The sequence below is a fragment of the Sinohyriopsis cumingii genome, unplaced genomic scaffold, assembly GCF_028554795.1.
Source record: "Sinohyriopsis cumingii isolate HCF-2022 unplaced genomic scaffold, ASM2855479v2 utg002277l, whole genome shotgun sequence".
Classification (NCBI taxonomy): Eukaryota; Metazoa; Mollusca; class Bivalvia; order Unionida; family Unionidae; genus Sinohyriopsis; species Sinohyriopsis cumingii.
Genome location: NW_028316176.1, coordinates 480,546 through 495,187, shown reverse-complemented (window position 1 = coordinate 495,187; position 14,642 = coordinate 480,546).

Here is a 14,642-nt window from a genome sequence, read left to right as displayed (position 1 = left end):
GCGTTAGATACAATATTGCAGACGATTTTCATAAATTGGAGGAAATATAAATAAAGCCCCACCAAGGGGCTTAGCATTAATAATTCACCAGTGTATTTCAAGAATACCAAATTGATACTGCCGCATTTCGTCTGCGTATTCTTTCAGGCAAAATATATAACAGCTTTTCATACTGGTTCGACTGTGAACTCAAAATACTGAAAGGGCACAATCTAGATTTAGAAAGGTCACGGGCGTATTGCTATCAGATTGTTTGTGCTCTGATTCCTCCATGCATTGGGTCAGTATAATGCTCCTTAAAGCCATAAAGATCGGTTATAACGCTTCATGTTAGTCCCATATAGCTTGTGCATAAACCCTATGACAACCATGCTTTGATTTGGTATGGTCTGCATTCGTTTCAGTGTACACTGTTTCATTTACTTAATTCTGTTCATACATCCCATAGAAGTGACATAATTTATAATTGGGAGCCTACGTTACAAACGAGGACCTATATTCAAAGAGAAGACCTGCTTTACTAGTGAAGGCCCACGCTATCAGTGAGAGAGAGGAGCCTTAACTCCAAATATGGCTATGTGATAAAATTACATGAAAAAGAAAAGAGTGTATTTGTTGACGCAAAATTTTATTTTAATTTGTTCTCATAATCCATGGGCTACGATGATAATAATATTTGATTGGATCCATATCCATACGCACGTTATAAATGTTGCAACGATATTCTGTAGAGTGAAAACCCACTGTATTACAATTACCCAATTATGACTAAAAAGTTTATTATCATACTGATCTTCCTAAATTACATTGCCCTTAGCACGAAACGCATTAAGAGTAATTATTACCCAATACAAACACATATCTGAACTCCTTGGGAACACCAAGAAAATTCGGATAAATACAAAATTGGACGAAATAATTGATAAGCACCAGATCTACGCATTGTCTGGACTTGCACCCATGCAGTTTGACCATGCATCATAAATTTGAATACATGTTAAGTTCTGAACTCTCAGAAGTGGTACGTTTGATATAACATGTTGATATATCGAAGACAGAGGTTATCACCTCCATGTATTCATATGCTATATTAGATGAGTTCTTTCTTCCGACTCCTGAACCGCGTGTGCGTGTTTATATTTATTTTATGGATCCTTTTTAAAAATTTGTATTCGAAAAAAAATCTTCATTTGAATGAATCTGAGAACATCGATGTGAGGACTTCAGTAAGACATTAACATTTTTCCATTCTTCTGGTCGTGAGACAGAAAAATTCAAACTGATCATTCGTATGGAGCACAAGCTGTCTTGCAAAAAAGATCCACACGTACACATACACACACACACACACATGCACACACACACACACACACACACACACACACACACACACAAAGAAACACTATGAATGAAAGTGGATAAATTAAGTTAACCTGTATCAAACAACAAAGTAAGGTGTTAAGAGTTTACCAATTTGATAAGTGGAAAACAAAAGACTGTAATTGATAACGGTATACAGAAAGATATCAGAACTTTGTCTGTAAAAGTCTCTGTCCACTGATATATAAGAAAATACCTTAGTATATAGTTTCATCTGATACCTTATGATTCATCCTTTTATGTTGAATCGCGATGTATCTAAAGAATTGTAAAACTATATATGCATGCACGACTACAATCCAGAAACTAATTCCCAAACGTACATTAATTTAATTAACTTTTCAGCACATTTATTAAATGCTTCCCAATTATTGTCAATACGAAATAAATTACGCACCCAAGAAGTGACTATTGGGCTAGTGTTTATACGTCATTTCCAGCAGGAAAAAGTAAACGCATACATCATAAATATATGCATAATATATACAATATCTATAATAAAGATGTACATATTATATTTCATATGTATGATAACGATCTGTATAATATATGTATGTATGTATGTATGTATGTATATATATATATATATATATATATATATATATATATATATATATATATATATATATATATATATATATATATAATGCGAATAATACAGGTATGAATACCATATACACAATTGTATGATTGTATGATAAAGTTATACATAACAAATACCATGTGAACAATAAAGATATGCATACTATATACCACACGTATAATTATCTTGGCATCCGTCCATCTACGGGAGACGATGGCGTACTCCAAAGGAAGGTTTTGTTTATCCTTCTTTCTAGCTATCTTTTCAGCTTGCGTTATTTTTCTCTCTTCCTCTGCGTTTAGAACTCCCTGCCTGACAGCTAGACCAGCGGGAACGGTTGTTTGCACAGCTCTCCCAGTCGTTGACATTGATGTTTGCCGTCTTCATATCCTTCTTGCAGACATCTTTGAAGCGCAGATGTGGTCGTCCAGTTGGTCGTGCACCTTCTGCTAACTCCGCATATAACAGGTCCTTGGGAATGCGGCCTGGGTCCATCCTCTTGACATGGCCAAGCCAGCGAAGGCGCCTCTGGCTGAGAATGGAGAACCTGCTGTTCATGTTGGCGGGTTATAGAACTTCTGTGTTGGGTACTTTGTCCTGCCACTGGATGTGCAGAATGCGCCGCAGACATCACATGTGGAAACTGTTGAGTTTCCTCTCGTGTCATGCATAGGTGGTCCATATTTCGCCGCTATAGACAAGTAAGCTGAACACGCAGGCTTGGTAGACACGCAGTGTGGTCTTCTCTGTGAGGTTGGGGTTGTTCCAGACTCTCTGGTTAGGTCTGGCCATCTCTACTGCTGCCTTGGCAATCTTGCCGTCCACCTCAGAATCAATGGAGAGTGAGCTGGAGATGTTAGACCCGAGGTATGTGAAGTTCGCGACAACTTTCAAGTTGTACCCATCGATGGTGACAGAGGGAGGGGAGTCTGCGTCCTGCGCATAAGGTTCGTTTTCTTCAAACTGATGGTCAGTCCAAATTCCTTACAAGCATGGGAGAGGCGGCACACCAGCTGCTGCAGTCCATCTTCCGTGTGTGATGTCAACGCTGTATCGTCGGCGAAGAGCAATTCACGGATGAGTACCTCTGTGACTTTAGTCTTAGCACAGAGACGGGCGATGTTGAACAGCTTGCCGTCAGCCATGATATGGATGTACACTCCATCGCTGCAGTCTTTGAATGCGTACTGGAGAAGCATGGAGAAGAAGATGACAAAGAGCGTCTGCGCAAGAACACAGCCTTGTTTGACTCCGGTGATGACTGAGAATGCTTCAGTTGTTGAGCCATTGAAGCACACTGTGCTGTGTATGTTCCCGTGGAACGACATGATGACAGCAAGCAGAAGTGGGGGGCAGCCAATCTTCTTCAGGAGTCTGAAGAGTTCACTCCGACTAACTAGGTCAGACGCCTTCGTCTGGCCTATGAAGGCAATGTAGAGGGGCATATCCTGCTCGCGACACTTCTCCTGCAGCTAACGTAGTGTGAAGATCATGTCTACAGTTGACCTACCGGCTCGAAATAACCACTGGGACTCTGGGTAGACGCGGGAGGCTAGGATCTGCAAGCGCGCCAAGGCAACACGGGCGAAAGCCTTTCCGACAATGCTGAGGAGGGAGATGCCCCGATAGTTGTTGCAGTCGCTACAGTCTCCTTTGTTTTTGTAAAAAGTGACGATGTTGGCATCATGCATGTCATGTGGGATGTATTCCTGTTCCCAGCAAAGGCAGATCAGTATGTGTAGGGGCTAGTTTCCCGCTCTTGAGGACTTCAGGCGGAATGCCGTCGCTTCCAGAAGCCTTCCCACAATCAAGACAATCGATGGCTTTTCTGAGCTCTTCCAGGGTGGGCTGTGTGTCTAGCTCCTCCATGACAGTGACATTGTTTTGGGTTGCATATAGCTCGAGATAGTGCTCAACCCATCGCTGCAGTTGTTTCCCCTGGTCTGTGATGACTTCGCTCGTCCTGGACATGAGGGGGCGGTCCTGTATCTGCGGGGACCTGACGCCTTTTTGATACCCTCATACATTCCTCTTGTATCCCCGGTGTTGGAAGCTGTCTGTATACTGTTGGAAAGGTTCAGCCAGTAGGTGTTGGTACACCGGCGGGCGGTCTTATGGGCGTTGTTCCTTGCCATCCCGAGGGCTTGTAGCGTTCTGTTGCTAGGTGCAGCATTGTATGCCAGGAGGCCTTTCCTCTTTGTCTCAGTCACGGGCTCCATCTCCTCAAAGTTTCCCTCAAACCAGTCGACATTCTTTCGCTCCCTCTTCCCGTAAGCTGTAATGACTGAATTGTATACATAGTCACGGATATGAGACCACTTGGAGTCAATGGGTTCATCAGGTGTCACTTTGGTGAGGGCTTCCTTCAGTTTCCTGATGAACTGCTGTGTTTTCTCTGGGTTGCGTGCACATCTTGTTTGATGCGTGGGTGACCCTTCTTCTTGGTATGGTGCAGCTTCTTGAGTAATATTCGCACTTTGCTGGTAAATCGTATCATTATACTTCTTTTATGCGATAGCGACTTTGTCAGATACGTGACATGTTTAAAAAAGTAATCAATAGGTGTCCTTGTTTTCGTTTTGTAGAAATCTTGTTCGTTTAAGTCTCGGTGACAATGATCATTCACCTAATGACTGCAAAATCAATAGACGTCTTCTGTCTCAAACGCAATGCATTCACAAAGTTTGGACATGGTTTGTGGCACTGAACGTGATTTCGTTTATGGAAACATACGTCTTTTTTGGAGCTTCTAAGCAATTAGCCACTGGGCTTTAAACCCCGAACGAATATAGTGTTATTCTAGTCTGACATGCAAGCAATATGAAAAGATCTGACTAGACGTATGATACAGTTTTGTCGAAACGTGCTTTCATTTGTTATTCCAGTGATCTCAATGTCTGACATTACTAGCTCAAGTTAAATAGGAGTATTTATTTCTCGAATGCAAGCAAAATCATGTGGTGGAAACAATTTAATCATTCCGCCTCTGTAAAGTTGGCCATTGACTTTTACAATGTTTCATTGCTTCAAATGAAATGAAAGCTATTTACACTGTTTGGTTAGGGTGGTTGACCAATGAACACGTCTTAGTATGCAAAAGTGAAATAGGGAACAGACGGATTGACGGACTTTAACCATAAGTGTTCACTAAGGCTATCTCCTCATTATAATTCCTGATTCCATTGTTCCAAGCAGGGAATATCACTCAGTCAGTTGTAATATTTGGTAGCGGGAGCATATGCCGATTTTTTATTATTATGAAGTGCATTCGTGAAGGGGTTTAAAAATTATAAGCTGCAAAACCATTTAGAGAAAAGATGGGCCGATAATATTTCCCCATTATAATTCTTGATCCCATGGCGACATGGTCAAACTGAAATGTTTCCTCATTAAAATTATTGACCCCATTTAGGGGGTGCGTCCACACAAAAATAAATCCTGACAATGTGGTTTAACCAAGGGACAAAAGTGGTACTGAGAGAAGCGAATCAGACTATGTGGTACTATTATATTCCTTAATATAAACATAATGCAGTAAAGCGGTTAGTGAGCTACAAGTCTCAGAAGAACTTAAACCGAAGCTTTTTACGGACTCATCCAAACACCCATACATACATAATCCAAAATCGACTCGTACAAACGTACACCATCTCTAAGACACAACAATAAGGTGTATGCATTCATGCGCAAAATTTTGACCGCATTGATACCGTTTTGCGTAGGCATGAATTATCCAAATCTAAACGATACAATCGTATCATGAGGATGCTCATAACGAGATTAAATAAATCAATTTTAAAACATGAAAAAGATACCCCTTACGCAGAGCGACAATATTTTCATTTTTTAAGCCAGACATTTTTCATATATATATATATATATATATATATATATATATATATATATATATATATATATATATATATCATAGTCCGTGCACTTCACCTATAGTGTGTGCAGTTCAATAGTTATGATATTGCAACATATTCACATATAATTTCATTTGATTCTAATCGGTCCAAGTAAGCTCATTAAATTCGTGCGCAGTATTTTCTTTGCTGATTGGCTGCGCTCGTTGTAAAATTGTATTTCCACGCCTACTGGAACACTTTGTTTTTATTATTACTTCTAATATTTTGGCGGCCATGTTTTCGAATCAATTGGCCCTAGGAAACGTCATCTCTGTCTGAATACGGCCCATTTACCCCTACATGCGCTGGTTACGCCATATATAAATTATCATGCGCTGAAATATGGCGTTAAACCCCAAACATAAACAACAACAAACACAAATAAAACTAAGGGAACTGGTCAACATATAGCATATGAGTGGAAAGGGGTCTGCTGTTCTAAAGCTAATAATGTAAATACCCCGTAAAAGTGTACTGCGATTCTGGAATATCTGCATCCATAATCATACGTTCACATTATCAAACAATTTGAATGATTAGAAGTAGATGTGATGTGATGTGATCTTGATTTTTAACGTAGCTTTAACAATTTTTCAGTCATATGTCAATGTGGCAGTTTATAGTGATGTCTAGCACTGTGGCATCATGCCGCAGACATGTAGCATGATGTCCCACCCAGTCACATTATCCTGACACCGGGCCGACCAGTCCTAACACTAGCCTCTTAATGCTGAGCGCCAAACGAGGCAGCTGTTAGTACCATTTTTGTAAGTCTTTCTATGACTCGGCCGGGGATCGAACCCACGACCTCCCGTATCCGAGGCGGACGCTCTAACCACTAGGCCACCGGAGCGGTATTAGAAGTAAAACCGATAGTGGTGCACTATAGATGTTAACCATTTCTCTATTTGACATCATACTGACCATGCTTATAAAGTCTGTGTTAAAAAATCACCTTGATTGATTCCAATATTATATTTATTCGGAAGTACATTTGCACTTTCAATAATTAGAAAAAATTTAATGAAAACATTTGACTAGTTATAGAACAACGTAAATATTACATAGACTATTTTTTATACTTACAACACATGAAAGATGGAGAGTTCGAGTCATAATAAATGTACTTATTGTTTCCTCTTTCACTCATATTGCCATCAAAACTAATATGTGAAAACAGAATCTCAAAAAGGTAATAATCTAATATTGAATTTATGAAATACCCAAGGCTCGAAAAACTTAAACATTACTTAATAAATTCGGTATTAAATCATTACCATGTTGAGATCATCCATCCCACCCTCTCTCTTTCTATCTCAGTAGACACATGAAATTGTAGCTGTATATATATATATATATATATATATATATATATATATATATATATACCAGCGTTATTTCTGTCGAATCTAGTTAAATTCACTTGAGTGAGTTTGATAGGAAATATAGTTTTTTTTTTATTTCCAGTGACAACTGACATGACTGCTAAGGGATAGATTTACTGGCACTAAAATGAAAGCCTCATCATAGTAACTTATGTGAAATGACCAAATTTTAAATCACCTTAGTCTCTTGCAAATGGTCATATAATAATGGTAATCGTTATTGTCGTGAAAAGGGCTTCATAAGTAGGAATGGTTGAAGGCCCTCTTAAACAGGTAAGGAAGTCAAGTGACCGATGTGGCCAACCAAATGTAAGCGCAAGGATACGGGGAGGGGACGATCAATCCGAGTAAGTAGGTTCTCAAATTATCCCAGCGTTCGACTGCTGCCCTCCACCATTAACCCCCTCACCCCACGGCAGTTATACGTGTTTATCTTTGCGTTAATTCAAATTGAAATTTTGAGTTTTATTAGAACTGTTGTGTTATTGTTATTAATGGATACCAAGGACGGTGTGCATGCCTCTTGTATGTCGGCTTTACCATTTTCGATCCCTCCCAAGTCCGCTGGCTGTGCACAAAAAAAGTCGTTTCTTTCTGAAAGAGGCCATCAAAAGTAAGCACTGACTCCACATGATGTTTACAACTTTCCTGTTTGCTGTAATAGGTGCAGTTGTTGCTGTCGTTGTTTCCACCAGTTAGTCGCCCTGCTGTTAAATAGGAATACAATGAACTTACTGTAATGAATTTATTAGTTATGTTTTCGTTCTTTATTCTCAGGTTTAAAAGAAAGTCTCAATCAGTACTATCATAAATGACTAGAACGTAATTATACACAGTGAAGACACCAATAACTCAATACATACAAGCATAATTTTCTAGATTTTAAGGCAATGCTGTGAATCGCATGTTTAATGCTCACCCATCCATGACGCTTTTAAACCTGTGTCCTAGTCCTTAGCTGCAAGGAAGTTATAGTAAAACAAGTGTGAGCTCTTGGCCACAAGCAATTAAACAAATACAAAAAAGAAACGAATAAAGGAAAAACAGTCAAGCATTGCTAGATACTTAGTGTGCAGGGCAGACTCTTGAAAGACTAGAAAATTAGTTGTTTTACAACAATACTTTGGACTTTCCTTATGATTTCCTTTAGCTAAAATGTGCATTGTCTCATATATTTTATTGACGTCTTCCTGTATTTGGTTACTTTGACACTGGCAGAGTCGGTTGTGGTTGGATTTGGTAAAAGTATTTCAAAGCCGTTCCACCGGACGACAAAATACTAACAAGAGTACTTGTAGAAAACGACTTTCTACTTTGAACATGCAGGTCATATATATAATCGAGTGAGGCAGCTAGCGTGCCATTTCATTTGTCCCCTCTGCCCTCCCAATAACAAATAATCATGTTAAGGAAGGCCCCTTGGCATATCATTTTTTGGCTAGGTTATTGCAAAGGAAAGCTAGCGACCATTATTGCAATAGTGCGAGGCGATATCATCTATGTAGCCAACATAAACTACTCTTCAGGCGGGATCCTGTGCTAAGATACGAACCGTATCGTGTGATATTGTTAGGTAGTGAGGCCGCCGTGGTTCTGCTAGTAGTGCTAGAACAATATGATGGAGGAAAATAAGTTTTCTGTGTCAGCCGTATCTTGTATGGAGGCAAATAAATCGACGGTTTATTCAACATTGAGGCGAGTGACCTGAATGTGGGCAGCCCATTTCTGGAATGTATGCGCCACCTTATGCTGGCCCATTAAGGCGCTTTTGGTGACGCAAATATGTCTTTCTGCATGTCGAGGATTGCGACAATACTCAAATGATTGATTGGCAACGTCTGTGAGGAGCGAAACTTGTTTTTAGGTGCTCTCAAAACGACAGTTAAACGCATATATATTGGCACTTGGAAATATTCGGCGCGATGCTGACAGGCGAGTTATGGTGGACATAATGTATCATTCGGTAGTGGATAAGCTGACGATATCCTTCGGGTAAGAAAGGTGTTTTAACAGCCGCCTGACCCTGTTAGTCGATTCCGCGAGTTCCGTTGCTGACATTAAGGTTATCGTGACTTTTCAGCTAGACTTTTCTGAATCCTTCTGAGAGCTAAAACTCGCCCCGAGCTATCGGTTTGGTTTCTGGCTGTTATGGTAAATAGTGAAATGTACTCTTTCTGTTTGTTAGCGTGTATTTTATTCCTGTGCGCCAAGTGTTTGTCATGTTGGGCGAGATTAAGTTTAAATTTATAACTCGGTATGCATTATCTTCCATCGTCCTGTATACCCGATTCTCTATTGTATTCAGCTTGTGTATTTGTCCCTGTGGTGGCAATACGATAGCGAATGAAATTGCATGTGATGTCAACTAGACCACAGTTCAAAGTGCATCTTATGGACAATAACAAGGGTAGTGTCTGTCTTGCTCGACTTGATTTTAATGCCTCATTCACCAATGCCTAGAGACATGACCGTAAGAGCAGAGTCAGCTACATTCATCACGTGGACTGCGTACCGTTATAATTTGTACAGAGTTTTCATCTGTTAAACTATGTGCACAGATATTTTCAAACTCCAAGATATTCTCTGGCGCAAATAGTGAGGAATTTGGACATTTGACTGTAGGTACAAAGTAATACTTGCATAAACAGCATAATTTAACATTTTATTTGATCGGGGAACTGTGGATGATAGCTGTTTTCATGGTGTACTTCTATGACAGCGAGGATGTCCAAAAATGTCAGTTTCGATGTCAATATGGATCCGGAAATGATACTGTTACCACTCTATAGTTATAAACTAAGTAAGAGCAAAAGTTAACATGTTTTGGAATTTCATTCACACCATAACGAAAATTCAACATCAGGGATTGTTTTGTGGAGCATGTAGTCTCTATCGTGCTTATGTACAAATGGCGATGTGCTAATAATCGTTTGATGTATCGCAATACTATAGTCCAAAATCGTCCTTTTCTGGGTTATTTGTGATAGTACGTACTGGGTTTGTTTTTATTTTTCCTTCCCTCTGTGACGTGTGTGTATGTGTGTGTTTGTATGCATGCGCGCACGTTTGTGTGGATAAGAGATATTTGGTTTTTGATAGTAAATATTGGGGTGTTGTTGACAGTAGGTCATGGGTATATTTTCCGATTCACTACCTTGTGAACAGTATATTTTTGCTTTGTTTCTTTATTTTTTCTTTTGTGGTGTGTGTTAAATTGAGTATTTGTTTGCATGCGCGTACGTTTGTGTGGATAGAGTATTTGGGGTTTGCATGAATGAGTATACGTTTATGTGGATTGTATAGTATGTGTTTGTAGGCGTGAGCATACATTTGTGTGAATAGCATATATTGGGATTTTTGATAGTAATTATTGGGGTATTTTTGATGGCTTATACTGGTTTTGTTACCTTCCCCTTCTATGTGGCTAGTATATTTTGGCTTGTTTTTTTTCCCTCTTCCCTCTGTGGTGCGTGTGTATTTGAATGTTTGTATGCATTCGCGTACGATTTTGTGGCTAGTAAATTTGGGGTTTGTATGCATGAACGTAAGTTTGTGTGGATTGTAGAGTCTGTATTACTATGCATACGCCTCCTATGTGTCAATTATAGATATTTATGTTTTTGATAATAAATATTAGGATATTTTTGATAATACATATTCGGTTTATTATCCACTTCCCTTCTGCGTGGATAGTAAATTATGGCTTAATTCTTGCTTCTTCCGTGTGTCGTGTGTGTGTGCGTGTGTGTGTGTGTGTATTTTTGATGTTTGTATGCATGCGCATACGTTTCTGTGGATAGTATATTTGGTTTTGTATGCATGCGTTTACGTTTGTGTGGACAGTATAGTGTTGGTTTGCATGCGTGCGCCTACGTTTGTGTGGATAATATGTATTGGGGCTTTTGATAGTAAATATTGGACAATTTTTGTTAGAACATATTGGGTTTTATTATCCTCATCCATTCTGTGTGGATGATATATTTTGGCTTTATTCTTTCTTCTTCCCTCTGTGTCGTGTGTGTGTCTGTGTATGTATTTGTGTTTGTATGTATGCGCGTACGTTTGTGTGAATAGTTTATTTGTGTTTGTATGCATGCGTGTACATTTGTTTTGATAGTAGAGTGTGTGTTTGTATGCGTGCGCCTACGATTGTGCGGATAGTAAATAATTGCGGTTCTTATAGTAAATAGAGGGGTATTTACGATAGAACATATTGGTTTATTTTCCACTTCCTTTCTGTGTGGATAGAATATTTGACTTTGTTTCTTTATTTTTCCTTATGTGATGTGTGTTTGAGTATTTGTGTGCTTGAATGCATGTGCATACGTCTGAGTGGATAGGATATTTTTGGTCTGAATGCGTTTGCGTACCTTTGTGTGGATAGTAGTAATTGGGGTCCTCGTTAGTAAATAATTAATTATTTTTACTAGTAGATAATGGGTTTATTTTCCCCTTCCCTTCTGTGGGGATAGTAATTTTTGGCTTTGTTCCATTCTTCTTCCCTAGGTGGCGTGTGTATTTATGTGTTTGTATGCATGCGCGAAAGCTGGTGTGGATATTATATGTGTGGTTTGTATGCGTTCGCGAACGTTTGTATGGAAAGAGGAGTGTGTGGTTTTATGCGTGCGCTTACGTTTGTGCTGATAATATATATTGAGGTTTTTGATAGTAGATATTTTGATTTTTTACCCTTCCCTTCTTTGTGGATAGTATATTTTGGCTTGCTTTTCTGTTCTTCACTCTAGGGTGTGTGTGTATGTGTATTTGTGTGTTTGTATGCATGCGCATACGTTTGTTTCGATATTATATTTTGGGTTTGTATGCGGTCGTGTAGGTCTGTGTGGCTAGTAGAGGGTATGTTTGTATGCGTTCTCGTATGTTTGTATGAATAGTATATATCTGTGTATTTGATGGTAAATATTGGGGTATTTTTAATAGTACATATTTGGTTTATTTTCCCCTTCTCTTCTGTGTGGAGAGTACATTTTGGCTTTGTGTTTCTTTCTTCTTTCCTCTGTGAAGTGTGTGTGTGTATGTGTGTGTGTGTGTGTGTGAGTTTATTTGTTTGTTTATATGCCTGCTCGTACGTTTGTGTGGATAGTATATTTGGGGATTGTATAAGTACGCGTACGTTTATGATTTATGTTAAAATATGCCGAATTTTACTGACCGGTGTTCTGAAATATATTTGTTTAAATATTATTCAATATTTTTAACAACACAGCCAGTATATGTCATGGTGATTTTTTGTTTAGCAATGGTGATCAACAAGCTGTTTATATTCTATGTTGAATAGGTGTTACATGCGCAAATATGAAAGCACCTCATGCCAGTGTCCAATCTGCCGAATGTGTTGAAATTCCCTTGGATGGATATGAGGCAAAAATTTTGTGTATTATTAGTAACAACAATCACTTGTGATGAAAGTCTTACATTATTTACACTAATTTAAAGCACTTGTTGTGATCACAATGTTTGTGAAATTTAAAAAAATCTAAAGTTCTCTTATGCGAGAAAGTCTTTTGGCAAATCGGGTAGAATCCAGTTGAGCGATTCTCGAAAAGAGGTTGATTTTGGGTTTGCTAATCTTAAGAATGGTATCCTTATTTTTTAGCCGATCTGCATCAATTGTATACACTTGACAGACCTACGTAGTAGTAGTATTAGTAAAAGTAAGCTTTGACACTAGCATGCATGCCTTTTTGCTAAATAAACCGACAGTTGATTTCAGATCATGGGGGGAATACAATCTGTAGTCTGGGGAGGAACAAACACATGTCAATGGATACTTTGGGGGCCAGAAAAGCCCTGTAAATAAAAACGCTTCAACCATCACGTGATAATTCACTGCGAGGCAGCACCAGATACCTGTCACTGCAAATGCAACCAATATGTAGATGGTCATCAGACCGCCAAGCTGCGATGCAGAAACAAGATGTCATACGAGAATTAGGAGGGTCCTAAGCAAGCTGCACAATAAAGACCACCCAAGAGCCTGATCATGCAAAGCGACAAATGTCACAATTACAGCAGAGAAATTTTAGGTAACATAACAGGTAGCAGAACATCAGCGTTATCGTAACCGAATAGCTCCATTCAACAACCACCAAAATGTCAATACCCATTTACACTCTACATTTTAAGATTCTGATGGAAGTTGTGGCATTACCAAGCTTGAAAAAAAATCAAGCCCTCGATCACCCCTATCATTTTTGGTGCGGACCATGGTCTTTATCTCATTCACATTTCTGATTTAACTTGAATAAAACCGTCAAGATGCTGCTCTCTGATGAAGACAAACAATAGCAATGGATCAAAGAGTTTTCCTGAAAGATATATGTCTGCTCCTAAAAATGACCATGCCTAGCGTGTATATTACCTTTTCTCAACCTAACCTTCTAGAAAGCCACGTCAACGACTGTTTGGTTTTATACTCAGAGCAACATATGAACTTTAAGGAATAGGTTTGCTTTAAGCATATCTAACAGCAGAAGTTAATACCCTGAACGATTATTAAACTCTTAAGCAAGCACGTGAGAAGGAACAAGAGTGACAAGACGCACATGCATTCTTATATGACCGCCATAGAGTCTCCTTGCAACTCGGCTACATCATCAAACAATGTGACAACAATCTTAAACATTCGTGCTTTACTATAGAAAATCCTCCGTAGTCTGATCAACTACCATCTCCTTTTCAGAAACCAACATCTACTTTGCATAGTGGAGTCATAACTAAGCAACGGGCCCGTTGAATGCTGGCCTTATCACACTTTGCCAAAACATAGCCCATGAACACCCACCCGAGTTCGGCTTGTAGCAGATTAGGCTACTTGAGATGAAACCCCTTGCAGATCCGCGTTAACCCGGTCACAATTTCAGTAGCCTGCTTGCTGGCTAATGACTCGGGTACCCTGTAGCGATTGGCGACATCCAACTTGGTCAGAGCGTACTTGCACATACGCCGTTTGACCTACAGTAATAGGTCGGGGTATTGCACCTCTGGTGATGTCGAAACGCTAACATTCAGGTGGACGATTTTTTGCGCGGCGGAATGAGGTAGACCTGTCACACACTATATCCGCATCCACTTCCTTCCAGTGTATATCGGGACCCGGGCGGCCCAGACGTGTTTATCAATAATCATGTGGGCTCTAGTGGACTGATTCAAGACGGGTCTCCATTTGTCTAAAGTATTGGACCTGTCATCAGATAAATGAGCAACTAATGACAGCGAGCTTGGCCGAGATCCAGCTATTAACCGACACGACCTTTCCATCGTTGATGAGGTCCAAAATCGATTGTGTGCCATTGAATGCTTGGAATCATAATACGGGGAAAACATTAACTCTTTCAATTGCAATTGTCAAAAAGACGCTATGGA